This window comes from Mirounga leonina, unplaced genomic scaffold (assembly GCF_011800145.1).
Source record: "Mirounga leonina isolate KUSES-001 unplaced genomic scaffold, KU_Mleo_1.0 Mir_96, whole genome shotgun sequence".
Taxonomy (NCBI): Eukaryota; Metazoa; Chordata; class Mammalia; order Carnivora; family Phocidae; genus Mirounga; species Mirounga leonina.
The window spans coordinates 4,920,864-4,935,354 of NW_023270871.1; the positions used below are offsets into that span (position 1 = coordinate 4,920,864).

The following is a 14,491-nucleotide window of genomic DNA, read 5'->3' on the forward strand; positions in this document are numbered from 1 at the left end:
AAATAAATAAATAAATAAATAAATAAATAAATAAATAAATAAATAAAATAATAATGCTGGTCTCATAGAATGAGTTGGGAAGCACTCCCTCTGCTGCTATCTGTTGAAAAGGATTATAGAGATTTGGTATGTAATCTTCTTTAAATATCTGGTAGAATTTAGCAGTAAACCCATCTGGGCCTGTTTCTTTCAGCTTTGGTAGGTTATTAGTTACTTTAATAAATTTCTTTAATACATATAAGCCTATTCAGATTGTCAGCTTCTCCTTGTATGGTTTTAGGTAGATTGTGTCTTTTGAGGAATTGGTCCATTTCATCTAGGTTATAAAGTGTGTGGGCATAGAGTTGTTCATAATATTCTCGTGTTATCCTTTTAATGTCATAGGATCAGTAGAGATAGGACCTCTTTCCTCTTCTTATTTTTTTCTTCTTGAGAGAGAGAGAGTGCAAGCAGGGAAGGACAGGGGGAGGAGAGAGAGAATCATAAGCAGTTTCCACGCTTAGCACAGAGCCCCACATGGTTCCATCTTATGACCCTGAGATCATGACCTGAGCCAAAATCAAGAGTCAATGCTTAACCGACTGAGCCACCCAGCAGACTTGGCCCTCTTTCTTATATTAGTAATTTGTCTCTTTTCTATTTTTTATTAACCTGTCTAGAGATTTATCAATTTTATTGATCTTTTAAAGAACATCTTTCGATTTTGTTGAGTTTATCATTTTGTTTTTAATTTTATTGATTTCTGCTTCAATTTTTATTATTTTCTTCTGCTTTCTTTACATCTAAATTCATCTTCTGTCTCTTCTTTTGTAAGATGGAAACTTAGGTTATTTACTTTAGATCTTTCTTCTTTTCTAATTGATGTATTTAATGTTGTAAACTTCCCTCTTGGCACTGTTTTTGCTGCATCTCACAAATTTTGATGTTATGTTTTTATTTTCATTTAGTTCAAAAAATTTATAATTTTAAGACTTCTTATTTGACCTGTGTTATTTATAAGAGTGTTGCTTAATTAAAAATATTTGTGGATATTTTCTGTCGACCTTTCCGTAATTGATTTCTAATTTAATCCCTGTGGTCTGAGAACATACTTTATGTGATTTCTTTTAAGTTTGTTAAAGCTGTTTGATGGCTATGAACGTGGTCTCTTGGTGAATGTTCCATGTGAACTTGAGAAGAATATATACTTTGCTGTTGTTGGACAGAATAGTTTATAAGTATCAATTATACCAAGCTGTTCATGTCAACTATATCCTTACTGATTTTATGCCTGTTTGATTTATCAATTAATGAAAGATGGAGGGTGAAGTCTCCAAAAGTAATAGTGGACTGGTCCATCATCTATTTCTCTTTTCAGTTCTATCTGTTTTGAGTTCTCTATCAGTCTTTGCTTCATGTATTTAATGCTCTGTTGTTAGATGCATTCATATTTAGGTTTTTTAGGTCTTCTTGGAGAATTATTCCACTTAAGATTATTTAATCCAAAAAATAAATAATCCTAGGATTATTTAATCCATGGTAATTTTTGTTGTTCTGAATTCTGCTTTGCTTGAAATTAATATAGCTACTCCAGTTTTCTTTTGATTAATGTTACCATGGTATATTTTTCTCCATGCCTTTACTTTTAAGTTATCTGAATTTTATTTATTTTTTTATTTTATTTTTTAAAAAAGATTTTATTTATTTATTTGACACAGAGAGAGACAGCGAGAGAGGGAATACAAGCAGGGGGAGTGGGAGAGGGAGAAGCAGGCTTCCCTCCAAGGAGGAAGCCCGATATGGGGCTTGATCCTAGGACTCTGGGATCATGACCTGAGCTGAATGCAGACACTTAATGACTGAGCCACCCAGGCACCCCAAGTTATCTGAATTTTATATTTAAAATTGGTTTTCTTGTGAAGAAAATATAGTGGGGGCTTATGTTTTAGGCCACTCTGATGATCTCTGTCTTGCTGCTGGCATATGTAACCATTTACATTTATTGATATATCTTTGGATGGATGAATATCTTTATTATTATTATTCCAAAAAATAATTAAAAAGAGAAAAAAATCTTTGAATTCCAATTTGAGAAGTTTCTACTGACATATCTTCAAACTCACTGATTCTTTCCTTGGCATTATCCAGTTTACAGATCAAAAAGCATTTTTCATTTCTGTTATATTTTTTTATTTCTGTTATTTCCCTTTGATTATTTCTGAGCTATTCCATATTTCTGCTTATATTATCTGTTTGTTCATGCATTTTGTTTACTTTTTTCTTTTGGAACTCTTAACAATTATCTATAGCTATTTAAGTAGTCAGTATGAGAATTCCAGTATCAGTCTCATAAATGAGTATATGGTTCTGGTGCTTGCTTTGTCTGTTCAGGCTCTGAAATTTTTTTCTTTTTGGCTTGCCTTGGAGTTTTTATGAAAACCGAACATTTTGCGTTAGTAACAGAAACTACAGTAAATAGGCCTTTAGTGTGAGAATTTGTTAATCTGGCTAAGAGTCGGGATGCATTTAACACTACCATAGTGCCAGAGGCTTCACTTTCCTCTACTGTCTTTCTTTTTGTGTCCCCTCTTGACTCTGGGTTCTTTTAAGTATTCCTCCTCTGAGGGAGTCTGCGTCTTGTTCTTTTAGCTGTTATCCACTGTTATAATGCCAGAGCCCTACTGACATGGTGGTCAGTTGTGGAAGAATGGAAGCGTTCTATAATCTTATGATTAAATCTTCATTGTTTATTTAGTTGTGTTATGTATTTCACAAGTATTTCTCAAGTGATACAGCTTTTCTCCTCCTTACATAAGAAAGGAAATCTAGAAGGGGCTGGAATGGCAGAAATAGTCTTGAGCTGGGGTCAAGCTCTGGCAAAATCTTTTCCTTAGAGAATAGACTTTTTAAATGGAGAATTATCTAGACTTGTGTCACAATGATTACACTTCCCTTCTTCCTGCTAGAGCCTAGAGGGTATCTTTCCAGGATCTCCATCATGAGAATATAGTAAGTTTACTAAAGGTAAACCAATGAAAGTGTAGCAGACTCACCAAGACTGCAGCCCCTAGAGATTCCTTATTTTAAAGCTAGTCCATAATCTGCCTTCAGAAAATTATCAAAATTACCCCTGAAGTGTTCCTACCAGTTTATGCCTCTAAAAGCTTCTGCTCTTTAATAAAAATAGTGACAATAAGAAGTAATAAAAGCAGCAACGGTATTGATTCTAAAGGCACAGTTGCTTTAGATTTACATACATATTAAACAATGTCTTTGCTTGCCATTCATTCTTGCATTTCAGAAACCTTTCTTATTCCTTCTGGGACAATTATTATTTTTTTTCTTAAGGTATATCCTTCTGTAGTAGTGGCTAATTCTCTCATTTATGTGTTTATCTGAAAACAAATCTTAATTATATCATTTCTTTCTTCCTTTCTTTAGAGAGTGTGAATAGGGGGGTGGTGGGAGGGGCAGAGAGAGAGGGAGAGAATCTTAAGCAGGCTCCACACTCAGCGCAGCATCCCACATGGGGCTCAATCTCACAAACCTGAGACTATGACCTGAGCTGAAATCGAGTGTTGGACACTTAACTGACTGAGCCACCCAGGAGCCCCTTAATTATATTTTAATTCTAGGATGATAGTTCTTTGTAGGCCACAATGTCAGATTAACGTATACTTTGCAGCAAAATGTTGAAGTTTTTATTATATTTTCTTTTGGCTTCCCTCAATGCCATTGACAATATTTTTGTCAGCCTAAAGTCATTCCTTTGTAAGGCATCTCCTTCTCCTTTTCTGTTTCTCTTCCTTCTTCCCTTTCAGCTCCTTCTCCTCTTTTTTCATCATTTTCTTCTCTGCTTTTAAATATTTCCCTTTCTTCTTATAAGCTCAGAAATTCTTTATAGAGGACATCTCTTATAGTTTATACAGTATCTAATTGTACTATAGTCAAAGGGCCCCTTTTATTGTTTTGCCTGCAATGTGTCACACTTCTTTTGCAACCCTAGCCTCTACTTGTCCTTTTACTGAAACATTTATGAAATTATTCCCATGTGCCAGCATTCTACATTAAGTTTCCCCACCTAATCCTCTCAGCAATATTATAAAGTTAAGGATTGTTATTGTCTCCATTTTACAGGTGAAAAAAATGAGCTGAGACATGCTAAGTAAGGGAAAAGCTTGGACTTTGAGCCCAGATCTGTCTGGTCCCAGAGTCATCTCTCTTAATATCACCATCATATGACCTTTCAACATAAATTCTCAGCCTGGCTTGTCTACTGACTCTTCTTCATTTGAATTTCCCTAATTATTACTAGCTAAATTATGAATTTGACTGATAATAATTGCTTAGTTACTTTCATTTTAACTAGCATATATTTTTTTCTTTCCAAATGTGGTATTGGACTCTCAGGAGAATAAAATGTATTATTTGCCATGCTCCACAGTACCATCTAATACAGTGTTATGAAAAAATTAAGTGTAAATAGTAAATACTGTTTCAGTCATGAAAAAATCCAATTTTGTTTCAAATCTTAAAAGGAACTGGCAATTTTTATTTTCTGAATAAACATGTTGATCAGAATCATATAATAATTGTTTTGAATTAAAATGCATGCATGTATGGGCATCTGGGTGCCTCAGTCAGTTAAGTACTCGACTCTTGATTTCAGCTCAGGTCATGATCTCCGTGTCATGAGTCATGAGTCACGTTGGGGTCCATGCTGAGTGTGGAGCCTGCTTACGATTCTCTCTCTCCCTCTGACCCTCTCACGGTGCCCCACTCAACTCACTCTCTCTAAAAATAAATAAATAAATAAATAATAAAATAAAATAAAATAAAACGCATGTATGTAACTATTAACCAAAAATAAAAAAATGATCTATGTCCACTAAGGAGAGTGCCACAAAAAGAAGAGTGATGTTTGGGTTAATAATGTGTCATTTAAGGGCGCCTGGGTGGCTCAGTCGTTAAGCGTCTGCCTTCGGCTCAGGTCATGATCCCAGGGTCCTGGGACTGAGCCCCACATCGGGCTCCCTGCTTGGCAGGAAGCCTGCTTCTTCCTCTCCCACTCCCCCTGCTTGTGTTCCTGCTCTCGCTGTCTCTCTCTCTGTCAAGTAAATAAGTAAAGTCTTTAAAAAAAAAAAAAATAACGTGTCATTTAAATGACTAAAAGGATGATTGTCTATTTTGTCCCTTGTTAATATATGTCAATATATCAGGTTATGTTCTACATTTCTGAGATTTTGTTTAACTGAATTGTCAATTTTTAAACACACCTAAGGTTTCCACATTTCTCCATGCACCCTGGATGATAATTTTAAAAGCAGGCACCAGAAATTAGCCCGTGACCAGGACCACAGTCAGTGTGGACAAAAAATGTGTTGTTAGCATTACCGTAATAGGCTGACTTCTTTGACATCAACAACATGCTTTTCTTACCACAATTTGTTCTGCTATATTGTTTCATCATTAAGAGTGCTTGTTTAAAACTCATTTACAAAGCTGATTGCCAAGTATTGTCTACAACTATTCCAAGACATTTTGATGTGTGAAATTTACACTTGGTTATTGGACTTTTAACTGCTTTTTGCTTGCCAAGCACAGTTAATACTTGAAAACACTATAACCAAGATGGTGAAAGTTCAAGTTCCCAATGGCTGTCTTTACTTGCCTATCCTCCCCATCCACCTTTGATTATAGTTCCAGAAAATATACTGCCTCTCAGTAAATTCTTACATTCTTGGAACCGATTCCAGTAAGGCTAATTATGTGGTGGTCTAATCCCATCTTGCTATGCTCCAAGTTGGCTTTTGATTGTTATTTCAAATAAAATGCTTTTACTGCCTTCCAAATTTGTCCATGTAGTAAAAGTCCCAGAATAGTCTCAATGCCTCTTTTTTTTTTCTGAGATGAATAAATACCGCCTTGGGGAAAGTGTGGTGAGATTTGGGTGGTTATAGATATCATGCAAAAGAGCTTATGATGAGTCTGTGACTGAGAAGCAGCTAGGCATGCATGTGTGATGGCACACCAGCCCTGTGACCAGAGGTGTTGGCAAGAATGGGTGATAGTCTGGCGACAGCGAAGCAGGGATCAGGGCAACGGGGCCAGAGGGCTGCTGGACTGCAGGCTCCCCCGAGTTCTCAACCACTTGTAACCACTGTGACGCAAATGCGCTATCAAACTAAAATCAGGAACACAAAAGAATCGACAGAATGATAGCCAAATATAAGGAGGAGGACACATGAAGGAAGACTGGAAAAGAACAAAGACAATTAAAGGTCAGTGTGGGGAATACATTTTTCGGCCATCATCAGCACTATTAGCTGTGTGTGACAAGATTCCCAAGAATCTAAACAGCCAGCCCCTTACCCGTAGTGAGAATCACTTCATTCGTGTCATTCAGTTATAGATGCTGAGAAAAATATTGATTTGCTCTTACTGGACACAGATTAGGTTGTGGTTTGCCCGCCAGTAATATGTTTAGTGTGAATTCAAAGCTTCAGTGTGATTCGGCTCACTAATGAAATGATCAGTGAGACTGTGCAGGACTGCTGCATCAGACGAATGTGTTTCTTGTTCGGTGCAGGCAGCTCTCTCCTTTCTTCTCCATGTTCATCTAGCCCGCAGCGACACTCGCTATTCACAAGACAGCTCCTTTGAAAGCATTAGAGACATAAATAATTATATATTGGTTTCGTCCCTCAAAACCAGAAGAATTTACTTAAGTCTTCATATAAGTACTTCTTTATTATTTAAAAAATAATTTTGGCTATTTTCTGGGTTATAGGATTTAGGAATTGATATAAGAGTAAACACACACACACACACACACGCATACATTATAATGCTGAGGGTTTTTTCCCCAAAATGTTTAGGGTAAGAGCAATCTGATGATACTTATTTAATTTAGCCAAATTTAAAGCAAATAGCCATAATATTTGTAGGACGATAAGTATTAGGTCACTTTAGTGTAATGTGTTGACATTTTCCTGCTGCGGATTTGTAAAATTGGTCATTTTTTAAAAAAAAGATAGGATAGACATAATTAGAGTCTCAAAATTAAATAAAAAAATTGTTAATTTTAAAATTCTCTCTTTAAAATTGGCATCCCGTAAATATATTTTCTTGTTAATTTTAATAGATAATTTTAAATGTTTCAGAAAAAATACACTAATAAATTTATAAAAATGATTTCAATAATTTCCTTTTACTTCCACTGTAGTTTACATTTCCAATGAAACTATGTCCAAACTTGTTATACTTTAACTACATTCACACGTTATTTTTAATCCTTTAGATCACCACTGACATTGGAACACTGATTATGTGAAAATTTTAATTATAACAATATATAGTGATTAAAATTCTTCTAAGTATCACTGAGACATCAACAGAATGATAGATGTGCCAAAATAATTTAATAGCCTGTCTTGGATATTTCATTTACACTAGTTAAATAAAATCCACAGCCTTACACATATTTTTCATTTTATTGTTTTGAATGTGCACTAATTGGTGTAGGAGGATGGGACATATATTATTAAATAGTTTGTGGTTTGTTTCATACCTTCTAAATATACAGACATATGGTACATGAGCCTTCCTTTGTACTTTTGCCCCAGACCCTGCAAATGTTGGGGCGGTCTAAGTTTTGACAGCCTCCATATAATACAAATTTTACCTTTGCCAGATGTGTGAAAAGAGCTGTTTCTCCATGGATGTTTTGTTAAGGTGAAAGTCCTAAAAAGACTGTACTTTCTAATTTATTTTGAATAATAAAATATAGAAATCACTTCATACAACGTTCTAAAGTTGTAAGATAAGTGATTTAAAAGTTTTTTTGAAGTTCTTTTTTAAGTATGAGAGATTATTTACAATTTCAGCAAAGATCCTGGATATTGAATTTGGAATTATCTAGTAATAGACCACGAATAAAGCTGATCGCATGAACAATCTTTATTTAACTGATTATTCATTGCTTTTTGGTTGTACATTATGTCTTTTTATGGGGCAGTTCCATGTGATGTATTTTTTCCATCTGAAGAATGAAGACGGAGACCATCCACAGAGGACCATGGTGATGAATCCGTCTCATCAGTCATCTTTTCTCTCTTCCGCCCAGTTGTTCGGCCTTCTTGACTCAAGCTTCATGATTCAAGATGCGAGTCTGTCTAATGCTACAAGGGACACGTGGTGGGGTCCCTGTGTTTCAGTGGATATCTTCGGTAACTGACTCAACTGAAACCCCCCCTCCTTTTGATATTAACTCCATAGCTTTCACTGAAATGTTCTATAGTTAGTTTTATTTTCTTTTTCTAATTTAAGCCCTCAACTTTCCTGCTTTTAAACTGCTTCGATCTTTACTTTCAAAGAAATCATAATCTGTAATCTTTTATCAAGCTTCCACCCCTCCTGGGCCTGGAGTCAGTGCATTAAGGTAAGACATCTTGTCATTAGCTAAAGGACACAGTGACTAGTCTTACTCGGCCTTTAACAAGTTCTCTGTGTGATATCTTTACCTCTCTGGGCCTCTTACACTGGGAAAGTCTATAAAAGTAGTGACTGAATGGGCTTTTATGTCCCTTGAAACACCCACCTTTTCTGATTCATTACTATTCCTTCAGATACTTTGGTATTCATTTGATCAGTTAAAGAATAATGGGTAGATTAGTTATACCATTGAGTAAGTTGATACATATAGGAAAAAAGTAAAAAAAAAAAAAAAAAAACCACTTTGTTTTCTTCAACTGTCTCTTTCTAATTTCAAGAAATACTACACAGTTTTAGAATTCTATAATAATGTAATGTTCTTTTTTTTTTTAATTTATTTATTTGACAGAGATAGAGAGCACAAGTAGGCAGAGCGGCAGGCAGAGGGAAAGGGAGAAGCAGGCTTCCTGCCGAGCAGGGAGCCCGATGCAGGGCTTGATCCCAGGACCCTGGGATCATGACCTGAGCCGAAGGCAGCCGCCCAACTGACTGAGCCACCCAGGCACCCATCTCTCAGTTTTTGTTTTTTTTTTTTTAATTTTTTATTTATTTGCGCGAGAGGGAATGAGATAGAGAGATCATGAGGGTCAGAGGGAGAAGCAGACTCCCTGCTGAGCAGGGAGCCGACGTGGGACTCGATCCTGGGACTCCAGGATCATGACCTGAGCCGAAGGCAGTCGCCTAACCAACTGAGCCACCCAGGCACCCCATAATGTAATGTTCTTTTTTCACTTGTGTGATTGCATAAGCATAGGTATTTTCAATCTGCTTCTTAATCTTCATGAATTAGAAGAGCTCTTGTGTCTAGCTGTCCCTGTATTAGTGGTCCTTGTTCTACTGAGAGGTTAGTTATTCATTCTAATATACTCCCTTTCTATTATTAGAGTTTTATTGATATGTAATCATATATCATACAAGTCACCTATTTAAAGTGTGCAGTTTAATAGTTTTTAAGTATAACCAAAGATAAGCTATATCCATAGTCAATGTGAGACTGAATCATAGTTTTATACAGGGATAGGCTAATGCAACAAGTCAGAAGCGTATCTTCTACTTATAAATGTTTTGTAATGACACTCCTCCCAAGCTCTGCAACACACACACACACACACACACATTTTGTTGAATTGGAGAAGATCGCAAGGATGAGATGGAAGCATAATATTTTGTGTAGCCATGCATTATGTTTGTATCTAAGAAAAGAATGTTGTACTACATCTGCTGTGACATAATAAAATACAGGCCAGATACTGAGTGTGAGGAGAATATACTGAACGATTACAAAATAAAAGAGATTGGTTGGGTGCTAAGATACCGTGGTTTGAGTTGGGATGTTCAAGAGCAACTTTGCACCTCTGTATGTAAACAAGCAAACAAATAAACTACCATTTCCATACAATGTATTTTATTCACTCTCCTCCAAATTCCAAGTCTTATTTTTAGGGACTTTCGTCCTACTCTAAATACTGATCACTATTTTGAGATTTTCAAAAACAGTATTCTTCAAACTAGGGTACATGTATCCCTAGAATATGTGAAAAGGGAATAATGTGGTAAGAAGGGAAGAATAATAAATTTAAGAGATTAATTTTAAGGGGAATCAATTACTAGATTTTTAACATTGACTCCTAAATTTTAACTCCTAAAGTAAATCTTCTTGAGAACTCATCTGTGATCCAAGGATCCCCTTCAAAGTCACTCTTCTCTCACTTTTACACAACAAAGGCATACTGTTCACTAATATTCAGTCTTACCTTGGCATATACTCCTGGGTATTAAAACTTTTGTGGCACCAAAGAGATAATTTCAAATATATATAGGTGATAGTGAAGAGGAAATGAGTAACTAATAAATAGGTAAAAAATCTTTTTTGCAGGTCTGGTGGTTTTCAATTCTTCATTTTAAAGAACATGGAAGGAAGACATAATAAAAATGCTAGCCAATACATCATTAAAAATAATTCTGGTGAAAGATTACTATGTGGCTTTTGCCATAAAACTAGGATGGAACTTAAAGAATTGAGTGACAGTGCACTAGGAAAACTCTGCGCATTTTTATTTCCTTACTATGTGAACACAGTTTCTCAGCACTTACATCTATAAAAGCAAAAAATAGGAATTGAATTTATGTTGTTTAATCTAGCAAAAAATATACTATTCATAATCATATTAACTCATTGCTGAATAAACCAGTACAAATCAACAACAGATGCATTTCCAAAAATACTTTCTATGATTAATAGTTTTTTAAAATGTATAATATTTGCATCATTTTGATCAATTGTGGACTAATAATCATTGTAATGACTTTTCAACACAAAGCTTTCTATCACTTAAAGACTTATGGGTCAGAGAATTTAATAATTTTAACTTTAATATGTACATATTTTTCTTAAATAGAAGTATGAGTGATTAGCATAAGACTTTCAAGCATGAAATTATATTACATTGGGATAAAATGCTATGTGGAAACTAGAATGAAAATTATAGCTCATGGGGAAAAAAAAGACAGATATAAGTTTTAAGACTATTGAAGAGATTGTTTATGCAATCTGGATAATGGATAATGTTGAGTGTCAAATCATCATGGTATACAGACTATAGTGGATATATTTATAAGTATAATAAGTATAATAGTTTTTTTAAAGTCATTATCATCTACTAACTTGTCTTTTCAGCTAATTAAACTTTTGTGGAAAACCTATTGATATCAACTTGCAGATAAATGCATTGGGGTATTTTCTTCAATATTCCTTTATTAGTAAAAGAAAAAACATTTTGGAGACTCTACTCTTTAGTTATTGATGAAATCAACACATATCCTTTAGTCCCTTTTTTTTTTTAAAGAAGGGGAGGCACTTCTTTTTTTTTTTTTTTTAGATTTTATTTATTTATGTGACACAGAGAGACACAGTGAGAGAGGGGACACAAGCAGGGGGAGTGGGAGAGGGAGAAGCAGGCTTCCTGCCGAGCAGGGAGCCCGATGCGGGGCTCGATCCCAGGACCCTGAGATCATGACCTGAGCCGAAGGCAGTCGCTTAACCGACTGAGCCACCCAAGCGCCCCCCTTTAGTCCCTTTTAAAGATAAGAAGTGAATGAGACTGGGTTAGCTAAACTACCCAGAAAACCTCCAGACATCATGATTTCATGAAATTATTAAATATTTTCTGTAACATAGCCTAAACATCAAATGTTTTATCTTAAATGACATATTTCCTGTTTGGTTTTGGAAATTAACTTCACTGTTATTCTGGAGTTACTCAGCAAAATTGTACTTTCAAATATGTATTTGGTGTCCTCACCTCTAATTAATGGTGCTCACTGTCGCCAACCCCTGCCATAATATCTAGGCCATGATTTTTTTGTGAGGCTTCTCTGGTTCTCTAGAACTCCAAATTCATCTTGGCCTTGCTGGGCAGTTATTTATACTTCTATACCTTTTAGTCTACTGAAATCATGTGGGTTTTTACAAAATTATTATTACTTATTTCATCTATTTGCTTTTAAAGAGCTCTTGTTATTTCCCAGAAGCCCGTAGTTTTAATTATCATTTGGTTAACATTGTATAGAAAGGATTATCAGTATTTTCTAACTTGCTTAAGAGTCCTAAAAAGATAATAACAAAAATAATGATAGTAATAATACCAATAGTATCACAAACAACAGTAAGAAATTTACCCAAGGCTACAATGGCAACTAAGTAGCAAGGTAGTTTGATACCAAACCGAAACTCTTAACTGTTATATCAAAGTAGTAGTTGAGGTTATTAGCTCACGTGTAGATTTGTGTAGCTATGTGTAAAATTACACAGATAATTGGCCTTCCAATTTTCTAACTTCTTTAAATCTAAATTTATTAATCCAAGTTTTAAGTGGCTAGGTCATAAAAATAAATATTAGGAATAAATGATCAAATTCCATAGATCCTGGATGGAAAATCACAGAGCTTTGCCTTGCTATAGTCCATTTGTCCTCAAAATGATGCCATTGGTTATACTGGGGACCAGTGTGGCTGAGGCTGAATCACCACTCCTAAAAGGTTTAGAGTTCAAATTTTACTGACTGACACTATTTAGAAAGTTGTCTTTATTAATATATTATTGGAAAGGCAGAAAAGTTAAATGTTCATTTCTGTTGGAGAGTTTATTTCCTCTTTGTAAGCCTGCGTTCCAAAATCAGTCTGAAATCAGATTTTGTTGCTAACATTAGTCTTAAATCAAAAAAAAAAAAAAAAAAAAGTCATAGTGTGTTTCTTAAAGTTGATTTATGCCAGTCCCAGCCATGTTAAGGGAGAAAAAAGACAATCAAATGTTATAGTTGGAGGACATTAACACCTTTTATGTAAACCACCACTCTGAAATATTTTTTAAAAAATAGTCATGGGAATTGCAAATATTACTTTATGCTCTGAATCAGATATGAAGGAATCAAATGATTTTTGGTAGCTTTTTTCTTTTAATGAGAAAGTGTTTACCAGGTTTTATATACATTGCATATCACTGTAGGTTCTCTTGAGTTATCCTTCATAGAAAATATTATTAAGCATTATTCTGAAACTATCACAATAGAAAAACGATCTGTAGATACGGCAACCACAAAACAATATGAGTTAGAGAAATAATATTCAGGACCATAGTCAGGGAATGAAAACCAGCCTAAATTAGATGAAATTCAAAGAAGAAAGAATGCAGAAGAAGTTGACTTACTCAAAATAAATCCCAGAAATGGGGGAAAAAATTAAAATTACATATTGTGCTAAAATAAGACAAAAAACAATGGACAGATAGTTTTGGAATTGAATGCTTCCTTCCAAGGTTTTAAGACCATGGAGAGAAACATTAATGATCCTGTACAAAATGGAAGACCAGAAAATCACCTTCTGTAAAATTTTCATTGCAATTATTTTTAGACAAATATCATATGATTTCACTCATATGTGGAATTTAAGAAGTAAAACAGATGAACATAGGGGAAGGGAAAGAAAAACAAAATAAGATGAAAACAGAGAAGGAGACAAACCATAAGAGACTCTTAACTCTAGGGAACAAACTGAGGGTTGATAGAGGGAAGAGGGGTGGGGGGAGGGGATAACTGGGTGATGAACATTAAGGAGGGCCCTTGATGTAATGAGCACTGGGTGTATATGCAACTCATGAATCACTAAATTCTACCTCTGAAACTAATAATACACTATATGTTAATTAATTGAATTAAAAAAATTTTTTTAAAAAGAAAATATTTTTAACTGTAGTATGACTTGTTCTTCATTTTAATTTGATATCTTTGTAGAAGGAAATCATTATATACACTGGATTTTATAAATGGGAATTTATGAAGGATTGTGGAGTTGAAGGGAAACTTCAGAGTAAAGTCCAGCCATCATTCATTCATCCATTCATCCAATATTCTTTCATTCACTCAACAAATATATTCTTCAATAACCGGGGACAGAGCCATGAATAAGCAGATGAGCCTTATTTATTCTCATGGGTAGATATAAACAACAAACAAGTAAGTGAATATGTGAAATGGCAACAAAGGCTCTGCATAAAGAAAATAGTGAGGGGAAGTGATCCAGAGAATGGAGATTATCACGTTCATACATAAGATGATGGAGGGAAGGTTTACTGGGAGGATGACTCCTGAGTAAGGCTGAAGATGGTGAGGGGCAACCCCTGTAGGTATCTGGGGCAAGAGTTACTCGGGAACAGCAAATGCAAAAAGCTTAAGATTGTGGTGTGTCTGGTATCAGGGCAAGGGTCGGCAGTATAGAGCATGCCAAAGGCACATTCTAGGTAGGAAAATCATTAAAAGATGTTCCATTTTATGAACTGATGTGGGATTTCAGTCAGGGCCACCCATAGGTTGTATGGAGTCCTAGGCAAATAATTTTTGTGGACCCGTTTTATAAACAATTTGAACTATATTAGATTTTAACGGGCACATACATGAAGATTTAGAATAATGGGTAGATAAGAGGTACTTATGTTTATAGTTGGCAATGATCCTGGGTGCAGATG

At 35.0% G+C, this 14,491-nt stretch overlaps 1 long non-coding RNA gene across 1 annotated transcript in view; it reads right to left on the reverse strand.

Moving 5' to 3' along the window:
* Window positions 1-6,554: 6,554 nt before the first annotated feature.
* LOC118006421 overlaps window positions 6,555-14,491 on the reverse strand; it is a 34,318-nt gene continuing 26,381 nt past the window's right edge. Inside the window, exon 3 of the long non-coding RNA XR_004678068.1 lies at window positions 6,555-6,636. This is a non-coding gene — a long non-coding RNA (uncharacterized LOC118006421). The remainder of the gene's footprint in view (window positions 6,637-14,491) is intronic.